Below are 12,484 nucleotides of genomic sequence, written 5' to 3'. Positions count from 1 at the left end.
TTCTTCATAATTAACTCTAGACTGAGGATTGGCTCTTCAAGTAGTTGCACATAATTAGCAGCTTTTAAAAAAAAGAATAGGAAAGGGGTGTGTGTATGTGTATGTGTGTGTGTGTGTGTGTGTGTGTGTGTGTGTGTGTGTGTGTGTGTGAGAGAGAGAGAGAGAGAGAGAGAGACAGACAGACAGACAGACAGACAGAGACAGAGATAGAGAGAGAGAGAATGTGAGAGATATGGGGGGAGATGTGAGGAGACAGAAGGGGATTCAGAGATGGCAAGAAGGAAGCAGGAGAGACAGAGAAGACAGAAAAAGAGACATGATAGGAAAGGAGAGGGGGCTTGTTGCCTCCAATGTCTAAGTCTCCTCTTGGAGTTAGAGATTGGCATTTCCCAGATCCCTCCCGTTGATAGGTGACAGAATAAGTTGGACAATAATATATGTGCTTTACCTTTTGACTCCTCTCTAACTCTGAAAAGCAATGTAACATGCTGGAAAGAGGGCTGGGTTTGACTGTAGAACACCTGGCTCAAATCCTGCTTTTAATACTTGCAAATCACTTCATGACTCAGAGCCTCAATTTTCTTATCTGTAAAACTGGGGGAAGGGAGCTATTTGCGCTACCTGCTTCACAGATTTATTCTGATGGAAGTGTTTTATAAACCTTAAAGTGCCTCATAGGTGTGAGCTACTAGTATTACCAGGAAAGGAGAGGGGGAGAAGGGGGCACAAAGAATGTCACAGTCTAAAAGCATTCACTGTGACCTTAAGCATAGGCTCAAAATGTGTACCTATACGCCCAATGCTAAAGAATGTTAGCAACTCCTAGCTTGAGTTTGCCTTACAAGTAGCTGGGCCAAAGGAGGCAGTGCATTTCTTTCCTGCTCTTTCACCCTTGAAAGTTTCTTTTGATTGTCCCAATGTTACTTCAAGTTCCATTGTAGCTAAATAAGAATTAGAACTGTACCTGTGATTTTATCGATAGAGAGAACTCCCCAGTGAGGGAACTCTTACTAACAATGCAGGTTGACACCGAACGTTCTTGGAAACATAATCTCAGATTGTTGCCTGAGATGTAGAGGAGTGACTTGACCAGCGTTGCATAGACAGTGTGTCTGAAGTGAGACTTGAGTTCATGTTTACCTGGCTCTGAGGACAGCATTCTTAATACTATGACTTGTTGATTTGCAGCTAAATAAAAGATGGGTTAATTAAGTGACTAATATTACTCCATTTCCTGTTTACTTTCATGTGTCTCTGCAAAAGTCAGGTTTAATGAGCTCTCTGATTGGAAGTCGAATTGTCAAAGTGTTCTAGGATAGTATTGGGGTGAGAGTGCTTTGACGATGCACCTCCAATCAAAGAGTTTCATTAAGCCCAAGTGTAGAAAAGAAGAGGAATCATCTTAATGAAAGGGTGACAGAGATCCCAGGTTGGTGTTGGGTTTTGCAGCATCTACTGTTCTCTGAATCTTAAGATATGGTGGGGGAGAGCTGAAGGAGTGATCTGTGCACCAGAGAGGGGTTAATTTGCTGACTGTTTAGGGTAGCAACATGATATAATATGGAGAGAACCAACCTCAGAGGTAGAAAAAAACCTGACTTCAAGTCTCAGTCTGGAACATACTGATGGGATGACCCTGAGCAAATAATTCAACCTCTTAGCATTCCAGGCAACTCTCCAAGTTTCAGAGAAGGTGCCAAACCATTTTGGTAGAGGGGATTTCCTCACTTGGAAGTTCCCTATCCCAATGGAAAAAAAAGTCCAATTCCTATCCATATTTAGGTTTCTGATACTAATAGTAGATGTGTGTTACAGTCCAAAGAATGCTAAATTTGGAATCAGAGAACGTGGGTTTCTGTCTTGGTTTGGCCACTTACCTTTCCTGTAGGAACTAGAGTAAATTTTCTCTCTGGGTCTGTAAAATCTGTATTTTATCTGTAAAATGAAGAAGCTGAATTAGATAAGGTCCCTTGCTGCTGAATATCTATAATCCCATGAGTCTATGACTTACCTTTGAATCCCCGTAGTATTTATAAGGGACGCACAAAGACATACGAATGAGTGGACTGGTAGCAGGACAAAAAAAGCATACGATATATTAAATCATTCAACAACCATTTTTTTTAAAATAGCATTTGAATTTTTCCAGTTGCATGTAAAGACAATTTTAACATTTACAATTTTGAATTACAAATTTTCTTTCTCTCTCTCTGTCCCTTCTCCCCTCCCTAAGACTGTAAGCAATTTGATATAGGTTATATATGTATAATCATGGAAAACATATTTCCACATTAGTTATCAACAATCATTTATTAAGCACCTATAGGAGCCATTTCATCACCCCAGGTCTCCTGTCTCCTAAGGAAAGAAGAGAAACCTTGTTCTGCTGTCCAGTGGTGTCCTGCCTGTGGGGTGAGGAAAGAAATGCCATTCCTTCAGCTACCCTCAGTGATTTCCTCCTGAACTGCCTAAGGCTCTCAGAGGCCTCCATGGTGAGATTTACACATCCAAAAACTTCATTTCTCCATGATTATAAACTTCCCACCAGGTTCTCAGCTTCCCATCACAGTGATTATTGTGGACTCACAGCTGTTACTCAAACCCTGTTTTCCATCACCCATTGATGGCCCCTGGATGACTGGTATTAAGGTTTTGCAGCCTCTGTTGTTCTCTGAATTTCTGAGACATGGGCAGACAGCGGTGTGGGGTGGGGAATATGGGTTAATTTGCTCACTATTTAAGGCAGTAATGTGATAAGTGGATAGAGAACCAACCTCAGAGGCAGAAAAACCTGGGTTCAGGTCACATATCTGACACAAACTGTGTGACCCAGGACGAATAATTCAACCTCTCAGCATTTTAGGCAACTCTCTAAATCTCTGAGCTTTAGAGAAGGTGCCAACTCATTTTTTTTGGAAGAGTTCCTTCACTTAGAAGTTCCCCACCCCAATGAAATAAATGAAATAAAAAAGTCCAGTCCCTATCCCTGTTTAGGTTTCTAACGCCAACAGAAGACGTGTGTTACAGTACAAAAACCACTGCATTTGAAGTCAGAGGACCTGGCATTCTATCTTGGTTTGGCCACTTATCTGTAGGAACCTTGGCATTTTATCTCTCTGGGCTTGTTTCCTTATTTGAAAATGAAGGAACTGGGTTAGATAAGGTCCCTTCCAGTTGAATAGCTATATTCCCACAAGTCTGTGATTTATCTTGGAATCCCAAAATGGACTGGTAGTGAAAAGAAAAAAGAAAAGAAAAAAGCATAGTCTCGGTTAAATCATTCAACAGCTACGTATTATCATACTTACTATGAGCCATTCTGTCATCTCAGGTCTCCTGCCCACCAGGGGAAGAAGAGACACATCATTCCTCTGATGATTAGTATCCTGCCTTTGGGGTAAGGGAGGAAACATCATTTTTTCAGCTGCCCCCAGTGGTTCCTTCCTGAAAAAGGGCTTAGGGGCCTGCACCATGAGGTAAAACCCATTGGGCTGTTGATAATACACCTGAACTCATTCCCCAATGATTAAAAGTCCCACCAGGCTATAGCCTTCTCATCCTGGTGATTATCAGCTCTCAGCTATCATCATCAAATTCTGTTTTCCATCCCCCCACCGATGGCTCCCTTATTCTCATTCCCCTCAACCCAATCCTTCTAATGCCTCATTCTAAGGCTGCCTTCCTCTTCCACTGTGCTCTCTGGAACATCTTTGCCATAAGCAATGAACTTGCTTTCATCTAAATCTTTTCCTTTCCCATTCCTTCCATCTTCTGGCTCTTCTAAGACCTGGCTCTTTCCTGATGTCTGGATACCTTTTCCGGTACTGGATGCAATTTCTCTTATTACTCCAATTCACTGGTTAAGGTGGGGAGGTTGGAATACTCCTTGTTCCCATTGCCACTCTCAGGTTCTTCCTCCATCACCATCACTCAGAGGAGCACTAGCGTTTGAGGCTATAGGAGAACAGGGTACCAGGACCAAGAGGAACACTTGTGCTTGCAGTTGCTTGGGAGCAGGGGCTTTTCCTGGATAAAGACCAGAGTGTAGACCAAGAGAACAGTAATCACATCTCTCCCCAAATCATAGCACCTTGGAAACACTGAAAACTTGCAGACCCTCCTCCTTCCCCATAACTACTGCCTGAGTTAGCTCTAAAAAACAGCAGCATAAAAAAGCCTGAAGTGTGGCACAATGCCTCCCCAGTCGCAGGGGAGCAGAGCCCAACTTTAAGGTAAAATTCAAAGTGAAGAAATACACTAGAAAAATGAGTAAACAACAAAACTTGACCATCAAAAGCTACTATAGTGGCAGAGAAAACCAAGGCACAATCTCAGAAGAAGATAACAATGTGAAAATAGCTACAGGCAAAGGCTCAAATAAACGTTTTAATTGGACCCAAGGCCAGTATGAATTTCTGGAAGAGTTAAATAAAGAGATAAGACTAGTAGAGGAAAAACTGGGGAAAGAAATGAGAGTAATGCACAATAGCAGCAATGTTGTAACAATAATCAACTATAAAAGAATTGACTGCTCTGATCAATACAATGACTGAAGACAAATCCTCAGAATTCAGGATGAAAAAATGCTATCGACCTCCAAAGAGAGAACTGATGAACAAACGGAAGTAAATTTTCTCATTTTATATGTATGTGTGTGGGTGTATTTGCTTTTTTTGTAATATGGTTAATATTGACATTTGTTTTCATGATTTCACATGTGTAACTGATGTCACTTTGCTTATCTTATCAGTATAAAAGGAATAGAATGTTTTAAATAAATAAATAATAAATTCAAAAGAAAAAGAAAGAATCAAGGGGCTGAAAAAATAGGTTTTTAGCTGACACAGCTGACTCTTCACCTGCTTTTCTGGGGAAATTCTGTTTGGAAAAAAGTAATTACTTTGTTGATTATAGAGAAAAAGGAAGAAGCAGCTGCTGGAAATTCTTTGAAAGAAAGATGAATCTGCTGTGTGAAAAACTTTTAGGACTTGTTTTTCTCTAATGCCACCTATAGACTAGGAGAGACAAAACCTCTTGGGATACTTGTGTCAACATTTACTTCCTTCCCTGATCTGAGAGGGAGTTGTGGCGGTACTTCATTCTCAAAATGGACCATGGCATCAGGGAGGTGATGCCATAATATGCAAGTGCATGACATTTTGCTGTGGGTTGTGCTTTGCTCTGAGAAGAGACTTGGAGCTGTCAGAAAAGCAGAATCCTCAGCAATTTGCAGATGAGAGGAACTTTTCTCTGGTTTAAGGGAAATGCTTATCCCTAAAATAGCATAACACTTTTTCAGCATCCTGTAAATGGTGACTGTGAAAGAAAAGAGCTTGCCATTGTTTCATGAGAGCAGAAGAGGACTGACTTTGCAGGAGAGTAATACTGATCAGAGAGAAAAAACTAACTGAGAAGGAGTTTCATGTTCTTCAGATTGTTTCTGAAGGAACCAAGGACATCAAAGTCTATAATGTAGAGTTATTTGCCCATGTGGGCACATGGGTTTTCCCACTTATGTGTCTCCTTGCTAAGTTTCTTTCTTTCAAATTTATTTTTAATATATAATTTATTTTTTAGTTTTCAACATTCACTTCCACAAGAATTTGAATTCAAAATGTTCTCCCCATCTCTCCCCATGCCCCGCCCCAGGACAGCATGCACCCCATCCACCTCTTCCTCCAGTTTGTTTTCCCTTCCATTACCTACCCTTCTTCCGTCCGCTTTTCTCTCCATTTTCCTGTAGAACAAAATAGATTTCTATACTCCATTGCCTGTGTATCTTAATTTTCAGTTGCATGCTAAAACAGTTTTTAACATTCATTATTAAATCTTTGAGTCCCTTCCTCCCTCCTCACCCACTCTCATAGAGAAAACAAGTAATTTAATATAGGGCACACATGTGTAACAATACAAAGCACTTCAATAACAGTTATCTTGTAAAAGACTAACCACATTTCCCTCTGTCATATCTTGCCCTCCATTTATTCCATTCTCTCCCTTGATCTGTCCTCCCCCAATAGTGTTTGCTTCTGATTTTCCCTTTCCCCAATTTGCTTTCCTTTCTATTATCTTCCTTCTCCTATCCCCTTCCCCCTTGCTTTCCTGCAGGGTAAAATACATTTCCATATCCAATTGAGTGTGTGTTATTCCTCCTTAAGTCAAATCCTATGATAGTAAGGTTAACTTATTTCCTTTCATCTCCCCCCTCTTCCCCTCCATTGTAAAAGCTCTTTCTTCCCTCTTTTATGTGAGATGATTTGCTACATTCTACCTCTCACTTTCTCTTACTCCTAGTACATTCCATTCAACACTAAATTTTATTTTTTAGATATTTTTTAGGTATTCTCCCTTCATATTCAGCTCATCCTGTGCCCTTATGTATGTATATATACATATATACATATATACACACACATACACCCATGTACATATACATAATATACATACCTATACATACATACATACCCATACACACCTACATCTATTCCCTCTAACTACCCTAATGCTGAAAAAGGTCTCATGAGTTACAAATAACATCTTTCCATGTAGGAATGTAAACAGTTCAACTTTAATGAATTCCTTAAGGCTTCTCTTTCCTGTTTATCTTTTCATATTTCTCTTGATTTTTGTATTTGAAAGTCAAATTTTCTATTCAGCTCTGGTCTTTTCAACAGGAATGCTTGGAAGTCTTCCATTTCACTGAAATTCCATATTTTCCCCTGAACTATTATACTCAATTTTGTTAAGTAGGTGATTCTTGATTTTAATCCTATATCCTTTGATCTCTGGAGTCCTTCAATCCCTTAGTGTAGAAGTTGCTAAATCCTGTGCTATCCTGATTGTATTTCCACAATACTTGAATTGTTTCTTTCTGGCTGCTTGTAATATTTTCTCCTTGACCTGGGTACTCTGGAATTTGGCTACAATACTCCTAGGAGTTTTCCTTCAGGGGTCTCTTTTAGGAGGTGATCAGTGAATTTTTTCTATTTCTATTTTGCCCTCTGGTTCTAGAATATCAGGGCAGTTTTCCTTGATAATTTCTTGGAAGATGATGTCTAGGCTCTTTTTTTGATCATGATTTTCAGGTAGACCAATAATTTTTAAATTATCTCCCCTGGATCTATTTTCCAGGTCAGTTGTTTTGCCAATGGGATATTTCATGTCATCCTCTATTTTTTCATTCTTTTGGTTTTGTTTTATGATTTCTTGGTTTCTCATAAAGTCATTACCTTCCATCTGCTCCATTCTAATTTTTAAAGAACTCTTTTCTTCAGTGAGCTTTTGAATTTCCTTTTCCATTTGACCAGTTCTGCTTTTGAAAGCATTCTTCTCCTCATTGGCTTTTTGGCCCTCTTTTGCCATTTGGGTTAGTCTATTTTTAAAGGTGTTATTTTCTTCAGCATTTCTTTGGATCTTCTTTAGCAAGCTATTGACTTGCTTTTCATGATTTTTTTGCATCATTCTCATTTCTCTTCCCAATTTTTCTTCCACCTCTCTTACCTGATTTTCAAAATTTTTTTTGAGCTCTTCCATGGTCTGAGATTTTTTTTGGAGGTTTTGGATGTAGAAGCCTTGACTTTGATGTCTTCCTCTGATGGTATGATGTGTTTTTCCTCATCTGAAAGAATGGAAAAAAATATCTTTTCACCAAGAAACTAACCTTCTATAGTATTATTCCCCCCTTTTTTGGGCATCTTCCCAGACAGTTACTTGAGTTCTGAGCCCTTTGTCAAGTGGAGGGTATATTACCCTAGGCTTCAGAGGTTTTGTGCAGCTGTTCTCTGAGATATCGCTAGGGACCAGTAAGTCCTCAGTTCCTCCAAAGTGGCACAATCAAGGGAGAAGAATTTACTCCTCTCCTGGCCTGTGCTCTGGTCTGTGAGCAACCACAAGCACTCTTTTCTGTCCTGGAACTGCTAGTAAGGTTCCCTCTCCACAGCTACCATCAGCTCCACCACACCAGCACTCCTCCTCACCCCAGGACTGCCACTCAGAACTGAGACCCAGATCAGTTGCTCTATTCCCCCAGGGTCTTTAGGTCAAGGGCTCCAAAAATGAATGCTGCTGCCTCAGTAGCTGCCACTGCCCTGGGGCCAGGGCTGGGGTCAGACCTCACTCCTCTCTCATCCAGGTGAAAGAGCTTTCTTACTGACCTTTGAAGCTGTCTTTGGTATTTGTAGAGAAATCTGGCAACTGCAGCTGCTACTCATGATTCCCCTCCCTGAAACCTACTCCAGTCCTGTCCATGCCATGTGGTCCAGACTGGGCTGCACTCCAAGACCCGTCCTGTCAGCCTTTCAGGCTGTCTTGGGCTGGAAATCTGTTTCACTCTGTCATTTTGTGGCTTCTGCTGCTCTAGAATTTGTTTAGAGTTATTTTTATAGGTATTTTATAGGTTATGGGGGTAGAGCCAGAATAGGTCAGTCCTTCTACTCTTCCATCTGGACTCTGCCCCTCTCCTTGCTAAGTTTCTTTAAGAATATTCCTGCTCTTTTCTAGATACTGTGCACATTGCTGTAAGAGTATAATTCAGGCTTATGTGTGGACTATGATATTTTGATTATTCCTACTTTTGCCTTCTATTGAATAAATATTATAGTTATTACTGTTTTACATAATCAAGAAGAAAATGCTTTATGCTCACAACTTAAAGTTAATGTTGTTATGGTGACTGACTTCCTGTAAATGAAAATCAAACTATTGGGAGCTCAGGAGCAGCAGTGGTTCACAGGAGAAATGCTTTCCCCTGTCCCAGGATGTGCAAAGTAGATATCAGACATGGAGCAGCTATCTTAAAACACAAATGACTCATAAATGAGCTTTTAGAGATACTTAAAACACAAAACAGTAAGTCATCATACCTATTATATTCTCTGAAAAGGTAAAGGTACTTTTTTTGTATATGAATGCAGTGAAACATTATTGTATCATATAAATTATGAATATGAAGGATTCAGAGAAATATAAGAAGACTTGAATGATGTGATGTGGAGTGAAGAAAGCAGAACCAAAAGAACAATATACACAATGTTTGTCAGAGGTAGTTACTTTGTCACTTGGCTTTTCTTAACCATATTTTCTCATTTAGTACAGTGCCTGGAACGTAGTAGGCACTTAATAAATGTTTATTGATTGACTGATTGATTGTTACAAGGAAGGACTCACTGAGTGTATGGAGGGGAAGTTATAGGAAAATGACTATGGAGTTATAAAAGGCAAGAGTAAAACATTTCCTTTAATTACCTCTTCAAAAATAAAGATTAATAAAAGGAAAGCTGAGGGAAGGGGACTATAAAGCTTTGTAGCTCACTTGGTTGAAATAATGGTGGGAGGAGTTATTATTACTTCTTCAAGAAAAAGAATAAGAACTTAGAAAAAAGGAAGAGTAGTGATGAAGAAGATTGGAGAATAGGAGATAAAGGAAGGGGTGCTGGATAAATGCCTAAAGTCTGTATGGAGTATTTTAAGGCAAAAGTATTAAAACTGGAATTTGAAGGAGGTAGAGAAAATGCTAAGCCATTTTGAAGGCATAAAATTGGTAAGAGAGAGAGGCAGCAGGCTTGGGTGGAAATATCACTGGACTTGGGGGTTAAATGACCTGGTTTGGAACTTTGCTCTGCTCCTGAATACCTGTATAACTTTTGATAAGTTACTTAACTTCTCTGACAGTTTCCAGTCAAGGATGTGCTAGACATAGCTTGTATCAGCTTGAGAAAGTCCATTGTTAAAATTTCAGTACAATCATTTACACTTCAGAAAATGGTAAATAATATTAATCAGGCTTGATGAATTGTTTTGTTGGTTATCTAGGCTTAAAAAAATATGCGGAAAATGTAAATAATGCAGGTGAATGATGGTATAGAAAAAAATAAAAAGTCTTAGCAAGCCAATACACATGACACTCGAAGCACCATCAAGTCATAACTGAGACACACTGTGAATTGATATCACTTTGGACTGCTGATTCAGCGATAACTTACTTGACAGTGTTTTAAGCACTGTGTCTGTCACTGTACTTTGAGATTGTTTTTCTCTATTACCAGTACATACCCATCATGTCAAAATAGGAAAAAAAAAACTCAGGGGGAGTTTTATTATGATTTTTTTTAGCTCAGGGCTAAGATTGAATATTTTTCTAAATGAGAACTGCCCTCAACCAATATTATCCAGCACTAAATGACTTTAGAAACTAGCTTCGGCTGCTGATAATGTTTCTTAATGAATTCAACCTAAAATAATAAGGCACAAACAACACATATGCAAAACTTCTACTGTGGTATAGTCAATTTGTTCAGTGAGCTTTTGAACCTCCTTTTCCATTTGGCTAATTCTGCTTTTGAAAGCATTCTTCTCCTCATTGGCTTTTTGAACCTCTTTTGCCAATTGAGTTAGCCTATTTTTCAAGGTGTTATTTTCTTCAGCATTTTTTTGGGTCTCCTTTAGCAGGGTGTTTACCTGCTTTTCATGCTTTACTTGCATGTCTCTCATTTCTCTTTCCAGTTTTTCCTCCACCTCTCTAACTTGATTTTCAAAGCTCTTCCATGGCCTGAGCCCATTGAGTGGGCTGGGATACAGAAGCCTTGACTTCTGTGTCTTTCCCTGATGGTAAGCATTGTTCTTCCTCATCAGAAAGGAAGGGAGGAAATACCTGTTCACCAAGAAAGTAACCTTCTATAGTCTTATTTTTTTTCCCTTTTCTGGGCATTTTCCCAGCCAGTGACTTGACTTCTGAATATTCTCTTCACACCCACTTCGCCTCTAGATCCGCCCAGCCAGCACTTGGGGTCTGAGATTCAAATGCTGCTTCCCAGCCTCAGGGCTTCGGTGGGGGTGGGGCTGCTATTCAGTGTGAGATTAAGTTCAGGTGCTCAGGTGGGGGCAGGGCACAGCACGGGCTCAGTTCCCTCAGGGGGTTTATGCAGAGACCTTCAACCATGGATCTGGGCTCCTGCCTGCTTGGGGAGCCCTGGTCTGCTCCTGCCTCTGCTGCTGCCTCCTGAGGGGGCCTGAGGTATGAGGGCACCCCACTCCCCTCTCGGCAAGCTGAGAAGACCCTCTCACCAACCTTTGGGGCCCGTGGATGGAGGGACCCACGTGGCCGCTGGAGATTCTGTCCCTGAAGCCTGCTTGGATCTGTTCCTCTTGGTGCCATGCGGCCAAGGCTGGGCTCGGCTCTGGGTCTGCAGTGCGATGGACCTTTTGTGTCAGGTCTTCAGGGCTCTCTGGAACAGAAATCTTGTCTGCTCCATTGTTCTGTGGCTTCTGCTGCTCCAGAATTTGTTGGGAGTTCTTTTTTACAGATATTTTATGGACTGTGGGTTCAGAACTAGCATATGTGTGTCTTTCTACTCCTCCATCTTGGCTCCACCTGGTAAAGTCAATTTGATGACAACTAATATTGTTTGAATCACAAAGAATGTTGATCTGCTTTATATACTTCCTGGGCTGTCAAAAATTAAAACAAACAATGAGATCTCCCATGACCACACAAATTTTCAGCAGGTGTATTTTCTGAGCTCGAACTACAGTTGTAGCAGTATTTTTCAGACTTCAATGAAAATGCAAAAGAAATTTCCATATTTCAAAAGCCATTGTGCAGCTTCCACCTAACCTTCAATTGAAAGTGATTAATCTCCAATGTAATGTCATGCTAAAAAGGCAAATATCAAGAGAAGAATCTAATAGAATTCTATAAATGTCATCTTGGTGATGAATATGTTCAATTAAAATCATATGCTCATGGATTGATATCAGTATTTGGCAATAACTATCTATGCGAAAAGACATTTTCAAAGATGAAATATGTAAAATCTCATTACAGATCAGTGTTAATAGATGAACATTAGCAATCAATTTTGTTGAAAGGGAACACTAATTCTGAACCCCGACTATGTGAAATATTGCCCCATAAAAAAAGATTGTATTCTTTTTACGAGACTTGTATTAAAGAAAAACCAAACCTGTATTCAGTTGTTATTATAGTTAGGACTTCATCAATAAAAATGTGTGGAAATTTTGTTTTTTCTTGTTAGGTAAGTAAATATATATTATATTCTTGATATAATATGATGGATTTTGCCTCTTGACCCATAAAGCCTAAAATATTTATTTTCTGATACTTTACAGAAAAAAACTGCTGATCCTTAGACTAGGTCATCTCCAAGGTTTCTTCAGGTTCTAAATTCTAAGTTTCAATGAGAATTGATGTAGTAGGAAACATCTACAGACCATAACATTGCTCTGAGTTAGACAACACCTCCATTTATCTCAACCTCAAATAGAAATATCCTCTCTGACATTCCAACAAGTGGTCACCTAGTCTCTGTCTGAGGAACTCAAAAGATGGTATAACAGGCCAGGTCTAACTCTAGCCAGGCCAAGACATCAGGTCTGAGATTGGAACTATATAAGAATGTCACAAAACATTTAGCAGCTAACAAAAGGCAATTGCTTAGTCATGGAATGGAAAAGATACTCAACCAGG

The sequence above is a fragment of the Notamacropus eugenii genome, chromosome 2, assembly GCF_028372415.1.
Source record: "Notamacropus eugenii isolate mMacEug1 chromosome 2, mMacEug1.pri_v2, whole genome shotgun sequence".
Lineage (NCBI taxonomy): Eukaryota > Metazoa > Chordata > Mammalia > Diprotodontia > Macropodidae > Notamacropus > Notamacropus eugenii.
This window is presented reverse-complemented; position numbering follows the sequence as displayed.